The sequence below is a fragment of the Petromyzon marinus genome, chromosome 1 (assembly GCF_048934315.1).
Source record: "Petromyzon marinus isolate PM22_M1 ecotype Great Lakes invasive population chromosome 1, UKy_Petmar_22M1.pri1.0, whole genome shotgun sequence".
Classification (NCBI taxonomy): domain Eukaryota; kingdom Metazoa; phylum Chordata; class Hyperoartia; order Petromyzontiformes; family Petromyzontidae; genus Petromyzon; species Petromyzon marinus.
In genome coordinates this window covers 11,270,556-11,286,238 of record NC_133667.1, presented here as the reverse complement: position 1 = coordinate 11,286,238, position 15,683 = coordinate 11,270,556, and the positions used below count along the sequence as shown (strand labels likewise).

Below are 15,683 nucleotides of genomic sequence, written 5' to 3'. Positions count from 1 at the left end.
CTTACCCCTCCCCTACCCCTCCCCTTACCCCTCCCCTTACTCCCCACTTACCCCTCCCCTTACCCCCCACTTACCCCTCCCCTTACACCACCCATTACCCCCCCCACTTACCCCTCCCCTTAGCCCCCACTTACCCCTCCCCTCACCGACCATACTTCACCATGCCGGTCTCGTGTAGGTCGGTGAACCGTGTGTGTGAGTGTGTGCGAGTGAGTGTGTGTGTGTGAGAGAGTGTGTGTGTGAGTGAGAGTGTGTGTGTGTGAGTGTGTGAGTGAGTGAGAGTGTGTCTGTGAGTGAGTGTGTGAGTGTGTGTGTGAGTGTGTGCGAGAGTGTGTGTGTGTGAGTGTGTGAGAGTGTGTGAGAGTGAGTATGTGAGTGTGTGAGTGTGTGAGAGTGAGTGTGTGAGTGTGTGAGAGAGTGTGTGTGTGTGAGTGTGTGTGGGTTTGATTCCCGCTCACGGCCAACACCAGTGACAATTATCTGAACCGGTCCCGGGCCTCCCCTAGGTCGACTCAGCCTCAAATGAGTACCTGGTGTGGTGTGTAAACATCGCCACTAGAGAGACAAAGACGGTCGGGCGTGGTGCTGGCCACCCACCCCCTCGTGTGCCATTCCAGCCTCCATAGGTGCTCGCTAACAGCACTTGCCCCTACAGTCTGTTAAGGCTATACGGGGGATCTTTGTGTTAGTACGCTCACCATTGGAATTTACCGCGGTAAGCGCACCGCTGTGCAATGCACCGCTGTGCAATGCACCGCTGTGTAATGCACCGCTGTGTAATGTACCGCATTCGATCGTTGGCATGGACCTCCTTCGCGACGAAGACCGCCTCGCACAATCAGTTTCCCCTCTCTCTTTCGTCTTTTTTTCGCGTCATTAGGTCAGCCAAGGAACAAGACTCTACTCCTCCTCCTCCTCCAACACACACACAGACACACAGACCGCCCCGTGTGTTTATTTTGGCTTTGTTTAAAAAAAAAATAGGGGGTCGTTTTTTTTGAGACGGCAACTTTTAAATAAACACGCTGGGTTTGCCGTCAGGGGCACAAGGAGCCGATCTCGCGCGAGGTCCCGTGGAGGTCGCCGGCTTCACCCGACCCAAGCAAACCACCAACAAGCCCTGGCATCGTCAGGGCCGGGATTGACCCCCACGACCTCCTGTACACCAGGCGAGGTAGTCAACATCTCGCAACTGTGATGATGATGATGATAGGAGAGACACCGCAAACTCCAAATGTACAGCAGCAGCAGGCATCGTCAGGGTCGGGATCGAACCCACGACCTCCTGTATACCAGGCGAGGTAGTCAACATCTCGCAACTGTGATGATGATGAGAGAGACACCATAAACTCCAAATGTACAGCAGCAGCAGGCAGGCGTCGTGATCGAACCCACGACCTCCTGCGTATCAGGTAAGGTAGTCAACATCTCGCAACTGTGGTAATCCCGGGGGGGGGGGCAGGGCTGGTGTAAAAGTGGGGGGCAGGGCTGGTGTAAAAGTGGGGGGCACGAGGTGTTCGAGATTGGGAAATCGCGGGGATCGAGTCTCGACCATCCGGATCGGTTTTCCCCGCCCTGGTGGAAATTCCATGTTGCTATGGCAGGTGAGCGGGGGGGTGGAGGGTCAAGTCCATCCATATAGGACTCCAACCTCCGTTCACAGCCCTGGTGGAAATTCCACGTTGCTATGGCAGGTGAGCGGGGGGTTGGAGGGTCAAGTCCATCCATATAGGACTACAACCTCCGTTCACAGCCCTGGTGGAAATTCCACGTTGCTATGGCAGGTGAGCGGGGGGTGCAGGGTCAAGTCTATCCATATAGGACTACAACCTCCGTTCACAGCCCTGGTGGAAATTCCACGTTGCTATGGCAGGTGAGCGGGGGGGGGGGGTGGAGGGTCAAGTCCATCCATATAGGACTACAACCTCCGTTCACAGCCCTGGTGGAAATTCCACGTTGCTATGGCAGGTGAGCGGGAGGTGGAGGGTCAAGTCCAACCATATAGGACTCCAACCTCCGTTCACAGCCCTGGTGGAAATTCCACGTTGCTATGGCAGGTGAGCGGGGCGTGGTCTCTTCCTCCCGCAAAGCGTCACGCAGGGACACGGCCTCCTCGTCGCGAAATTAAAGAAATCGAGAACTCCGTACCACCGGTTGATCGCAGTGGGCCTGGCCTGGGAATTCCAAATTGCAAACTCAGAGGCCCTCCCCCACCCCCCAGCCCACGGCGACGATGACGAGGAAGGGCTTGCAGAGCCAAACGGAGTTCACAAAAAAGTCGCAAACAACAGAACACCTCCCTCCCTTCCTCCCTCCTCGTCCTCCTCCTCCTCTCTCTCCCTCCTGCTCATCCCTCCTCCTCCTCTCCTCCTCCCCCCCTCCCTCCTCCTCCAAGACCCCAAGATGTGTTAGATCCCTGGCAACGACCCTCCACCCGCGTAGCTCACAGGGCCCCCCCCCCCACGCAAACCATCCCACGTTCACCACTGCGGCTGCGGTGGTGGTGGTGATGACGATGCGCAAATGGAAAATGGAAGTAAAACCAAAAAAAAAACCATCTCGAACTCTCTAAGGCCCACCCGAGCTATTAGCTATTAGCTCGCCGAGCCATTAGCTGGGTCCGTCGTGGTTGTCTCGTCACGGCGGATGATGATGATGATGATTTTTTCTTGCGTTGTTGCGTCCACTCGACGCAACAAGGGCGATCCAAGTGAAATAACACGGCAGTGGGACGTCGCCTTTCTGATGAAAGGTCGCGGTGATTGTTATTGATGTAGTTCGTTGTTAATAAAAAAAAAAATTCGGTCGCAGTCCCTATGATCACTGTTTACATTGCATTTATGGCTTTTATTTTCGGTGATTTCGAAAACGTTTTTTGGTTTGGCCATGTTTTTGTTTGTTGTAGTACGGAGTTAGACTGATGGCCCTTAATCTTAGTTGTCTTGTGGTTGTTGTTGTTGTTTGACTGGCATCCCACTGGGATTTTTTTGCACACAGCGTTGGTGTACGGTGCTATTTCAGGAATATTTTGATGGGTTTTTTTCCCCCTGGATTTTCTGTTTGCACAGTCACACATAGTCACTTTAAGATATTTTTCTCGTTCGTGTTTTTGTTTTTTTGTTTGTTGCGATTGCACCCGATTCAAGAGCCGAATGGCTCACAGGGCTCTACCAAATTAAATGGGACTATGAGCCGCCGTTTGAAGATCGGGGATTAGGATCGGTATTGGGGGGGGAGGAGGGAGAGTGACATCGGGTCTCGGGAATTCGCCGTAGTGTGGACACAAGAGAGTTTGTGGCTGTAATTCTGGAGAGAGGGATAGGAGTTACGATTCTGACTTGAAGGGTTTCAACTCGATTACCGTTTTAGGTTCGCAGCGGATCCTTTTTCGGGTGAGGCTGGAGCTGTTAAGTTCCTGGAGAGGGAGAGAGAGGCGAAGAAGAGGAGGAGGAAAAACCTCACGCGGTTCGAATTCGACCCTCGATCGATGGCTGCGCCATCGCTGCACAAGCGTCAAGTAACAAGCAAGGGACAAGTCCTTACTTACAAACTCCTTACTTACTAACTCCTTACTAACAACTCCTTACTTACTAACTCCTTACTTACTAACAACTTCTTACTAACAACTTCTTACTAACAACTCCTTACTTACTAACTCCTTACTTACTAACAACTTCTTACTAACAACTTCTTACTTACTAACTCCTTACTTACTAACTCCTTACTTACTAACAACTTCTTACTAACAACTCCTTACTTACTAACAGCTCCTTACTAACAACTCCTTACTTACTAACAACTCCTTACTTACTAACAACTCCTTACTTACTAACAGCTCCCTACTTACTAACAACTCCTTGCTTACTAACTCCTTACTTACTAACAACTCCTTACTTACTGACAACTCCTTACTTACTAACAACTCCTTACTTACTAACTCCTTACTTACTAACAACTTTTTACTAACAACTCCTTACTTACTAACAACTCCTTACTTACTAACTCCTTACTTACTAACAACTTTTTACTAACAACTCCTTACTAACAACTACTTATTAACAACTTTTTACTTACTAACAACTTCTTACTAACAACTCCTTACTAACAACTCCTTACTTACTAACAACTCCCTACTTACTAACAACTTCTTACTTACTAACAACGCCTTACTAACAACTCCTTACTTACTAACAACTCCTTACTCATTAACAACTCCTTACTAACAACTCCTTACTTACTAACAACTCCTTACTCACTAACAACTCCGTACTAACAACTCCTTACTTACTAACAACTTCTTGCTTACTAACAACTCCTTACTTATAACTCCTTACTTACTAACAAGTCCTTACTTACTAACAACTCCTTACTTACTAACAACTCCTTAATTCCTAACAACTCCTTACTTGCTAACAACTCCTTACTAACAAGTTTTTACTTACTAACAACTCCTTACTCACTAACAACTCCTTACTTACTAACAACTCATTGCTTACTAACAACTCCTTACCTACTAACAACTCCTTACTCACTAACAACTCCTTACTCACTAACAACTCCTTACTCACTAACAACTCCTTACCTACTAACAACTCCTTACTCACTAACAACTCCTTATTCACTAACAACTCCTTACTAACAAGTCCTTACTTACAACTCCTTACTTACTAACAACTCCTTACTTACTAACAACTCCTTACTTACTAACAACTCCTTATTAACAAGTCCTTACTTACTAACAACTCCTTACTTACTAACAACTCCTTACTTACTAACAACTCTTTACTTACAGTTCCTTACTCACTAACAAGTCCTTACTTACTAACAACTCCTTACTTACTTACAACTCCCTACTTATTAACAACTCCTTACTTACTAACAACTCCTTACTTACAACTCCTTACTTACTAACAACTCCTTACTTACTAACAACTCTTTACTAACAACTCCTTACTCACTAACAACTCCTTACTCACTAACAACTCCTTACTAACAACTCCTTACTTACTAACAACTCCTTGCTTACAACTCCTTACTTACTAACAACTCCTTACTTACTAACAACTCCTTACTCACTAACAACTCCTTACTCACTAACAACTCCTCACCTAAATTTTGATTGAAAGCTTTCGTGACTGCAGTAATTCATATTCTTAGTTTTTTCGGTAAAGTCACGTTGAAGAGAAACAACAAAATAACAAAATATATAAAACAATAAAAAAATTCTCACGACGTTTCGACCATAACTCAAACGGTCATCATCAGGTGTGTCGGTTTGCATACATTTATTTTTAAAACGGTACATTTATTTATTTATAAAAAAACGTTGGCGTCACGCGCAGCGATTTGGCAGTTTGCCCAGGACTAGTCCATCTATTTTTTTTTAAAAGAGGAGGGGGGAGACGAAATTTTTTATAATGTATGCTGTCTGAAAGCCACTGTAAGCGTGAACAATCAATCAAGAACTGAAATGATTTATCAAATCTTTCCAATGATTGCTAAGATAGAATCCATCTTCTCGGTTGAAATTGTCTCTGTGCTTGTATATGTGGATAGCCTCATGAACGAATCTCTCATGGAAGCCAGATGGCTTACAAAGAACCTCCGTCTTGGAAAAGTCAATGGCATGTGAGCCTACTGAATTAGAACAATGATCTGCTACGGCCGAGGTGTTGGTCCTACCGTGTTTAAGGTCTGCTTTATGTTCACGAATGCGGTCCGAGACATGGCGTTTGGTTTCTCCAATGTAACTACTACCACAGAGGCAACTTAGTTTGTAGACACCAGGGTATTGTATGTCCGGAATCACATCTTTTACAGACGGAACCAGATCACGGATTTTATGTAATGTGTTGAAACGGACCTGGATCTTGTGTTTATTCAAGATTTTGGAGATCTTTTTTGTGATCCCAGCAATGTAGGGTAAAGTGATGGTTTTGAAAGGCTCCTCAAGAGGGTTCTTCTTCATGGTTTGAGTGATAGCTTTGCGGATTGTATAGTCGGAGTAACCATTAGCCCTAAGAGCTTGGTGTACGTGCTTGAGTTCAACCCCTTACTAACAAGTCCTTACTTACAACTCCTTACTCACTAACAACTCCTTAGTTACTAACAACTCCTTACTCACTAACAACTCCTTACTCACTAACAACTCCTTACTAACAAGTCCTTACTTACAACTCCTTACTCACTAACAACTCCTTAGTTACTAACAACTCCTAACTTACTAACAACTCCTTACTCACTAACAACTCCTTACTCACTAACAACTCCTTACCTACTAACAACTCCTTACTCACTAACAACTCCTTACTCACTAACAACTCCTTACTAACAAGTCCTTACTTACAACTCCTTACTCACTAACAACTCCTTAGTTACTAACAACTCCTAACTTACTAACAACTCCTTGCTCACTAACAACTCCTTACTCACTAACAACTCCTTACCTACTAACACCTCCTTACTCACTAACTACTCCTTACTCACTAACAACTCCTTACTTACTAACAACTCCTTACTTACTAACAACTCCATACTAACAACTCCTTACCTACTAACAACTCCTCTATCTCTTTGTTTTTTTCCGGCAAAATCACGTCGGTAAAACACAATTTTAAATCAAAGACATCAACTCTCTTGCTGTGACCGTTCCACCTGAAGACGGAAGCTTGTGTTGCCCCCGAAACGTCGTGATTTAACTGGGTTGTTTCCTTTCCTTAAACATTTCATTTTACCTCCGTGACTTTAACCGCAAAAAAATCAGAGAGCATGAATCCTCTTCTTTGGTTCTTTCGGTAAAGTCATCCCTCCCTCCCTCCCTACCTGAAGATCCTTGCTCCGCAATTGCCCCTAGCACGTTGGCTGCTGGGCACGGCGTGAAAGCACGAATCTCGACTCAAAGCTTGTGTGACTGCACGGATTCGTGTTCTATGTTATCTCTCTTGGTAAAGCCACGTAGATAGGAAGAGAAAAAAAATAACAATAAAATTATCTTCCATAAGGCGGGGAAAGAAAAAAAACAATCGAGGAGTTCCACTGCTGGTTTATTATTTTTTTTAACAAAAATTTCCACCTGAGGACGACCGCTTGTGTTGCGATCGAAACGCCGTGATATTTTTAATATTTTTTATTTTTTTATTTTATTCTGCCCACGTGACTTTACCGAAAGAACCAAAGTGTGGGGGTTCCTGCAAGTCACGAAAGCTTCGAGTCAACATTGGTCCTCTATCTATCTATCTGTCTCTGTCAACCAGCAAGGGTGTCGTCGACTAATCGATGGGTGTCCGCACGCGTGCAGGATGAAAACCCCGAGCGTGGCCGCACAGAGGGAAAACGCGCGCAGTACGGAGAGGGGGAAACGCTCAATCCCACCGCGTACCCCGAGTACAGATGGGTACGGACGGTGGAGTGGACAGCTGTCGCTGCTGCTGCTGCTGCTGCCTCTGCACCGCATTACCCGTAACCTCCCCGGATCGACCTGCGATTTGGCACGGCCGGCGACGTACGGTGCGAAAGAAGCTCAACGCACAGGGACTCCCTCTGCTTGCGAGCGACACGAGTTAGGTTACGGGAGCTTACGACTCTCAGGCTGAGCAGGCGACTGGGACGTACGCTCGGAGCAGGTGTGTTCGCGCCTCTGAACTTCGTTCGTGAGTCGAATGCTCGTTCGTGAGTGGTAGAAATCCCCGCGTAATAAACATAGACATGTCGGCACGCAACACAGAAACAAAAGATAAAGATTTCCCCCCCCCCCCCCCCCCGTGTAGCCTTTAGATTTTTGGGACGAGTGCTGTTTAGCGAGTAGCAGCACCTATGAAGGCCTTAACGGTGGCACACGAGGGTGGGTCGCCGGCACCCCCACGCCCGGCCGCCTTTGTCTCCCTCGCGGCAATATGCAGCACGCACACGCGCGCACGCACGCACGCGTACACGTGCGATGCACACGGCCCAGCGGTAAGCGCTGTTCGCCGCTTGTTGCAGAGGTTGGCGGTTCGAATCGAGCGGCCGCCCTGGTTAATATTACAGCGGGTGTGTACGTGACGTTAACAACAGCAGCAGTCGCCATGACTACGCCGTGACGATGTTTCACGCAGAGCGCAAGTCTGGCAGGCGCCACGGTGGCTAGGAGATGTTAACTACCTCGCCTGGTATGCAGGAGGTGTCGTGGGTTCGATCACGACCCTGACGATGCCTGCTGCTGCTGTATATTTGGAGTTTACAGTGTCTCTCTCTCATCATCATCACAGTTGCGAGATGTTAACTACGTCGCCTGGTATGCAGGAGGTCGTGGGTTCGATCCAGACCCTGACCGGAGCCTGCTGTGTAATTGGAGTTTGCGTGTCTCCCTCGCTCATCATCATCATCACCACCAAGCTGGCTAGGAGATGTTAACTACCTCGCCTGGTCTGCAGGAGGTGTCGTGGGTTCGATCACGACCCTGACGATGCCTGCTGCTGCTGTATATTTGGAGTTTACGGTGTGTGTGTCTCTCTCTCTCTTTCTCCCCAATGTTCAGAATCGACATCGCGCGTTTAGATGATCGTTTGTGATTGCCCAGGTCGCTTCCGGCAACAGCAAGAAAGAGCACTGGATAGCTTCAGCGGGCACTCGCGCCTTGGTGAAATAAAAGAGTTTAACTTAGATCTTGACTTGAAGCTTTCGTGACTGCATGAATTCACATTCTTTGGTTCTGGCGGTAAAGTCACGTCGAAAGAAAATAAATTAAATAATAGAGTACGACGTTTCGATTGCAACACAAGCAACCGTCATCAGGTAGAACTACATTTCAGAGAGAGAGACAAAACACAGACACGGAGACACACACAGACAGACACACAAGCGGAGAGAGAGACAACACAGAGACACACAGAGAGAGAGACACAACACAGACACGGAGACACACACAGACAGACACACAAGCGGAGAGAGACAACACAGAGACACACAGAGAGGGACACACAACACAGACACGGAGACACACACAGACATACACACAAGCAGAGAGAGACAACACAGAGACACACAGAGAGAGACATACAACACAGACACGGAGACACACACAGACATACACACAAGCAGAGAGAGACAACACAGAGACACACAGAGAGAGACACACAACACAGACACGGAGACACACAGTCAGACACACAAGCGGAGAGAGACAACACAGAGACACACAGAGACGGACACACAACACAGACACGGAGACACACAGACAGACACACAAGCGGAGAGAGACAACACAGAGACACACAGAGACGGACACACAATACAGACACGGAGACACACAGACAGACACACAAGCGGAAAGAGACAACACAGACACACAAAGAGAATAGTTTAATTTCGTCTCTGTGTGTGTCAATGTGGGTCTCTTTGCATCTCTGTGCGTTTCGGGTATTTGTCTGTCGCTATGAATGTCCACGTGGCGATGATGAGCCACCTTCGTTGAGCTGTGATCAACAAGAGAGGGGCCTTAGCTGGTAAAATAAAACATAGCAACATTTTTGGGTTTTTTTTTTCCAGAACCGGCACCGCCACAAAAACCTCACCACAATGCGGTACCGCCGCTCAATTTACCGACCTCAGGATAATGACCACGATGATGGTGGTGATGATTTAGCCGGGCAGTGGTGGCTGCAGAACAGTGAAGAACCAGTGGCATCTACAGAACGTGAAGAACCAGCGGCATCTACATCTACAGAACGTGAAGAACCAGTGGCATCTACAGAACGTGAAGAACCAGTGGCATCTACATCTACAGAACGTGAAGAACCAGTGGCATCTACATCTACAGAACGTGAAGAACCAGTGGCATCTACATGTACAGAACGTGAAGAACCAGTGGCATCTACGTCTACAGAACATGAAGAAACAGTGGCATCTACATCTGCAGAACGTGAAGAACCAGTGGCTTCTACATCTGCAGAACGTGAAGAACCAGTCGCATCTACATCTGCAGAACGTGAAGAACCAGTGCCATCTACATCTGCAGAACGGGAAGAACCAGTGGCATTTACATCTGCATAACGTGAAGAACCAGTGGCATCTACATCTACAGAACATGAAGAACCAGTGGCATCTACATCTGCAGAACGTGAAGAACCAGTGGCATCTACATCTGCAGAACGTGAAGAACCAGCGGCATCTACATCTGCAGAACGTGAAGAACCAGTTCCATCTACATCTGCAGAACGTGAATAACCAGTGGCATCTACATCTGCAGAACGTGAAGAACCAGTGGCATCTTCATCTTCAGAACGTGAAGAACCAGTGGCATCTACATCTGCAGAACGTGAAGAACCAGTGGCATCTACATCTGCAGAACGTGAAGAACCAGTGGCATCTACATCTGCAGAACGTGAAGAACCAGTTCCATCTACATCTGCAGAACGTGAATAACCAGTGGCATCTACATCTGCAGAACGTGAAGAACCAGTGGCATCTTCATCTTCAGAACGTGAAGAACCAGTGGCATCTACATCTGCAGAACGTGAAGAACCAGTGGCATCTACATCTGCAGAACGTGAAGAACCAGTGGCATCTACATCTGCAGAACGTGAAGAACCAGTGGCATCTACATCTGCAGAACGGGAAGAACCAGTGGCATCTACATCTACAGAACGTGAAGAACCAGTGGCATCTACATCTTCAGAACGTGAAGAACCAGTGGCATCTACATCTTCAGAACGTGAAGAACCAGTGGCATCTACATCTTCAGAATGTGAAGAACCAGTGGCATCTACATCTGCAGAACGTGAAGAACCAGTGGAATCTACATCTGCAGAACGTGAAGAACCAGTGGCATCTACATCTGCAGAACGTGAAGAACCAGTGGCATCTACATCTGCAGAACGGGAAGAACCAGTGGCATCTACATCTACAGAACATGAAGAACCAGTGGCATCTACATCTGCAGAATGTGAAGAACCAGTGGCATCTACATCTGCAGAACGTGAAGAACCAGTGGCATCTACATCTGCAGAACGTGAAGAACCAGTGGCATTTACATCTGCATAACGTGAAGAAGCAGTGGCATCTACATCTACAGAACGTGAAGAACCAGTGACATCTACATCTGCAGAACCTGAAGAACCAGTGGCATCTACATCTGCAGAACGTGAAGAACCAGTGGCATCTACATCTGCAGGACGTGAAGAACCAGTGGCATCTACATCTGCAGAACGTGAATAACCAGTGGCATCTACATCTGCAGAACGTGAATAACCAGTGGCATCTACATCTGCAGAACGTGAAGAACCAGTGGCATCTACATCTGCAGAACATGAAGAACCAGTGGCATCTACATCTGCAGAACGTGAAGAACCAGTGGCATCTACATCTGCAGAACGTGAAGAACCAGTGGCATCTACATCTGCAGAACGTGAAGAACCAGTGGCATCTACATCTTCAGAACGTGAAGAACCAGTGGCGTCTACTACTGCAGAACGTGAAGAACCAGTGGCATCTACATCTGCAGAACGTGAAGAACCAGTGGCATCTACATCTGCAGAACGTGAAGAACCAGTGGCATCTACATGTGCAGAACGTGAAGAACCAGTGGCATCTACAGCTACAGAACGTGAAGAATCAGTGGCATCTACATCTGCAGAACGTGAAGAACCAGTGGCATCTACATCTGCAGAACGTGAAGAACCAGTGGCATCTACATCTGCAGAACGTGAAGTTGGGACTTCCCAACTAAATTAAGTTGGACTTACGAACAAATCGACTTACGAACAGACCTCTGGGAACCTACCTCATTCGTAAGTAGAGAGGGGGTCCCTGTATAAGTATTTTGGAAACGGGTGCTTTTAATTTAGCGCGAGTCTTTTTTTTTCTTCAAATTTAATCACAAAGCAACGTGGAACCATTCACATGTTTTTTTTTATTACCGCCCTGCCGTGCGAATCTTGCGAATAAAAACAAACCAATCGTCATCTATGCTGCAGCAGCAGCAGCAACGTTGTCGATGGAGTGGCAGCTCAAATCATAAACACACGGGGGTGACCCTCGCTTTGGCGGACTGATAATATTGATCATAATTTACTTTTGTATGTAAGGCGCCTTGCAAGAATGTCTTAGGGTAGTAGCTGGGGGAAGGGCTATCCGTAGGCACTCCGTGTAGTAGTGTAGTGTATAATGTAGTGTATGGTAGTTGTGTATAGTGTATATAGGACCATAGTCGAGATGTATAATGGTGCACGGGGTGACCAATAAGGTATGCATTTGATCTACAATAAGGTAGGGGGGCACTGATAAGGGGGTTGACAGCTCTGGGCATCTTCGGACCAAATCTCTTGATCAGACAGATTTTGTCCCTTAAATCCGAGACCCGCTGAACGGGGGGGGGGGGGGGGTTATCCACCCGTTAAACTAGGGCGTGTTTGGTTTTGTTTTTAAAACTGCATGTGTAACCAAACCCTTCTCGATCACCGTCTTCGTAAAGTGTGACACATCGCTCCACTCGCGCGAGGCGTCCGTGCGCGTCCTGCGTGCGCGTGCGTTCGTGCGCGCGCGTGCGTTCGCGCGTCCTGCGCGCGTGGTGGTGATGGTGGTGGGTGGTGGTGGTGGATGGTGGTGGGTGGTGGTGGGTGGTGGTGGGTGGTGGTGGTGGTGGGTGGTGGTGGGTGGTGGGTGGTGGTGGGTGGTGGTGGTGGTGGTGGGTGGTGGGTGGTGGTGGTGGTGGGTGGTGGTGGTGGGTGGGGTAGCGGTGATGCAGCGGTCGGCGCTACGAACCCGGGCGGGGAACAACCGCGTTCAGATTTGCGGCTCGCACGCGGTTATCCGACAACGCGGGGAAGACAAAGGCGGCCGGGCGTGGTGCCGGCTGGCCACCCGCACCCGCTCGTGTGGCACAGCGCCGGCCTTCGTTAGGCGCTCGCTACTCGCTAACAGCACTTGCCCCAACAGTCTGTTAAGGCTGCCCGGGGGGGCCTTTGTCTTTGTGTGTGTATGGTCGTCTTGCCTTCCCCTAGGTTGGCTCAGCCTCAAATGAGTACCTGGTGTGGGTGGGTGTGTGGTAAACATCGCCACTGTTGGGGAGATAAAGGCGGCCGGGCGTGCCGTTGCCCATCCAACCCCCACGTGTGCTGACAGCACTTGCCCCAGTCTGTTGGAGGCTACACGGGGGATCTTTGTCTGTGTGTGTGTCTGTTAGAGGCTACACGGGGGATCCTTGTCTGTGTGTGTGTCTGTTAGAGGCTACACGGGTGATATTTGTCTTTGTGTGTGTCTGTTAGAGGCTACACGGGGGATCTTTGTCTGTGTGTGTGTCTGTTAGAGGCTACACGGGGGATCTTTGTCTGTGTGTGTGTCTGTTAGAGGCTACACGGGGGATCCTTGTCTGTGTGTGTCTGTTAGAGGCTACACGGGTGATCTTTGTCTGTGTGTGTGTCTGTTAGAGGCTATACGGGGGATCTCTGTCTATTGTGGGAAGCGGTGGTCTACTGTGTGTACTGTGTGTACTGTCTGTGTGCTGTGTAGTCTACTGTGTGTGCTGTGTGTGTACTGAGTGTGCACTGTGTGTGCTGTGTGTGTACTGTGTGCTGTGTGTGTACTGTGTGTATGCTGTGTGGTCTACTGTGTGTGCTGTGTGGTCTACTGTGTGTACTGAGTGTGTACTGTGTGTACTGTGTGTGCTGTGTGTGTGCTGTGTGGTCTACTGTGTGTACTGAGTGTGTACTGCGCGCGTGCTGTGTGTACTGTGTGTGTGTACTGTGTGTGCTGTGTGTGTACTGTGTGCTGTGTGTGTACTGTGTGTGCTGTGTGTGTACTGTATGTGTACTATGTGTGCTGTGTGTGTACTGTGTGTGTACTGCGCGCGTGCTGTGTGTACTGTGTGTGTACTGTGTGTGTACTGCGCGCGTGTTGTGTGTGTACTGCGCGCGTGCTGTGTGTACTGTGTGTGTGTACTGTGTGTGTACTGTGTGTGCTGTGTGTGTACTGTGTGTGTACTGTGTGTGCTGTGTGTGTACTGCGCGCGTGCTGTGTGTGTACTGTGTGTGTACTGCGCGCGTGCTGTGTGTACTGTGTGTGTACTGTGTGTGCTGTGTGTGTACTGTGTGTGTACTGTGTGTGCTGTGTGTGTACTGCGTGTGTACTGTGTGTGTACTGTGTGTGTGCAGCGCGCGTGCTGTGTGTGCTGTGTGTGCTGTGTGTGTACTGTGTGTATTGTGTGTCTACTGCGCGCGTGCTGTGTGTGTACTGTGTGTGTACTGCGCGCGTGCTGTGTGTACTGTGTGTGCTGTGTGTGTATTGTGTGTGTACTGCGCGCGTGCTGTGTGTGTATTGCGCGCGTGCTGTGTGTACTGTGTGTGCTGTGTGTGTACTGTGTGTGTACTGTGTGTACTGCGTGTGTACTGTGTGTGTAATGCGTGTGTACTGTGTGTGTACTGCACGCGTGCTGTGTGTACTGTGTGTGCTGTGTGTACTGTGTGTGTACTGTGTGTGTACTGTGTGTACTGTGTGTGTACTGCGTGTGTACTGCGCGCGTGCTGTGTGTACTGTTTGTGTGCTGTGTGTGTGCTGTGTGTGTACTGTGTGTGTACTGCGCGCGTGCTGTGTGTGCTGTGTGTGTACTGTGTGTGTACTGTGTGTGCTGTGTGTACTGTGTGTGTACTGTGTGTGTACTGTGTGTACTGTGTGTGTACTGTGTGTACTGCGCGCGTGCTGTGTGTGTACTGTGTGTGCTGTGTGTGTGCTGTGTGTGTACTGTGTGTGTACTGCGCGCGTGCTGTGTGTGCTGTGTGTGTACTGTGTGTGTACTGTGTGTACTGCGTGTGTACTGTGTGTGTATTGCGTGTGTACTGCGCGCGTGCTGTGTGTACTGTGTGTGTACTGCGTGTGTACTGTGTGTACTGTGTGTGTACTGCGTGTGTACTGCGCGCGTGCTGTGTGTGTACTGTGTGTGTACTGCGTGTGTACTGTGTGTACTGTGTGTGTACTGCGTGTGTACTGCGCGCGTGCTGTGTGTACCCCGCGCTCTCGCCAAATACCTCGTGAGACGAAGCCGAAGGGGGTCCCCCCAGGAACACTCCCGAACCTTTCCCCCCGCTCCAAGTTCGACTCGAGGTGCACGGAGATCTCTCTCGCTCGTCCCCTTCTCTCTCTCCCTCTCTCGTTGAGAGCGATCCAGCAAAAGTTCCAATCCCACACCACCACCACCACCTCCCCCTTTCTTCTGCTGTTCCTCTGGCGAAAGGGTCTCCTCGCTGCTGCTGCTGCTGCTCCGAGCGTCTTCTCGATCGCCGCTCAAGGCTCGCGGTGCTCTCAGCGAACGATCGATATCGACAACGTCGACTCCCCAACCACAACCACCACCACCACCACAACCACCACCACCACCACCACAATCGGCGGCCAACCACGATCTACTTTGGCCACCTCCCCCCGGGGTATTTCTCGGGGGTCCAAGGAAGGCGACTCACGAACCCCTCGGCCACGCAGAGAGAGAGAGAGACAGAGTGGGGAGAGACAGAGTGAGAGCGGGGAGAGAGAGTGGGGAGTGGGGAGAAGTTGTGCAGGAGGAGTTGGAGAGAGAGGGGTGGAGGAGGAGTGAGAGAGAGACAGAGTGGGGAGAGACAGAGTGAGAGCGGGGAGAGAGAGTGGGGAGTGGGGAGAAGTTGTGCAGGAGGAGTTGGAGAGAGTGAGGGGTGGAGGAGGAGTGAGAGAGAGAGAGGGGG

General features: G+C 49.1%; 1 protein-coding gene across 1 annotated transcript in view; it reads right to left on the bottom strand.

The window, feature by feature from the left end:
- Positions 1-15,422, bottom strand: part of LOC116942972 (lysophosphatidic acid receptor 1-A-like) — an 83,518-nt gene extending 68,096 nt beyond the window's left edge. Inside the window, exon 1 of the mRNA XM_076069203.1 lies at positions 14,997-15,422. The gene's annotated coding sequence lies outside the window, so the exon portion shown is untranslated. The remainder of the gene's footprint in view (positions 1-14,996) is intronic.
- Positions 15,423-15,683: the final 261 nt, after the last annotated feature.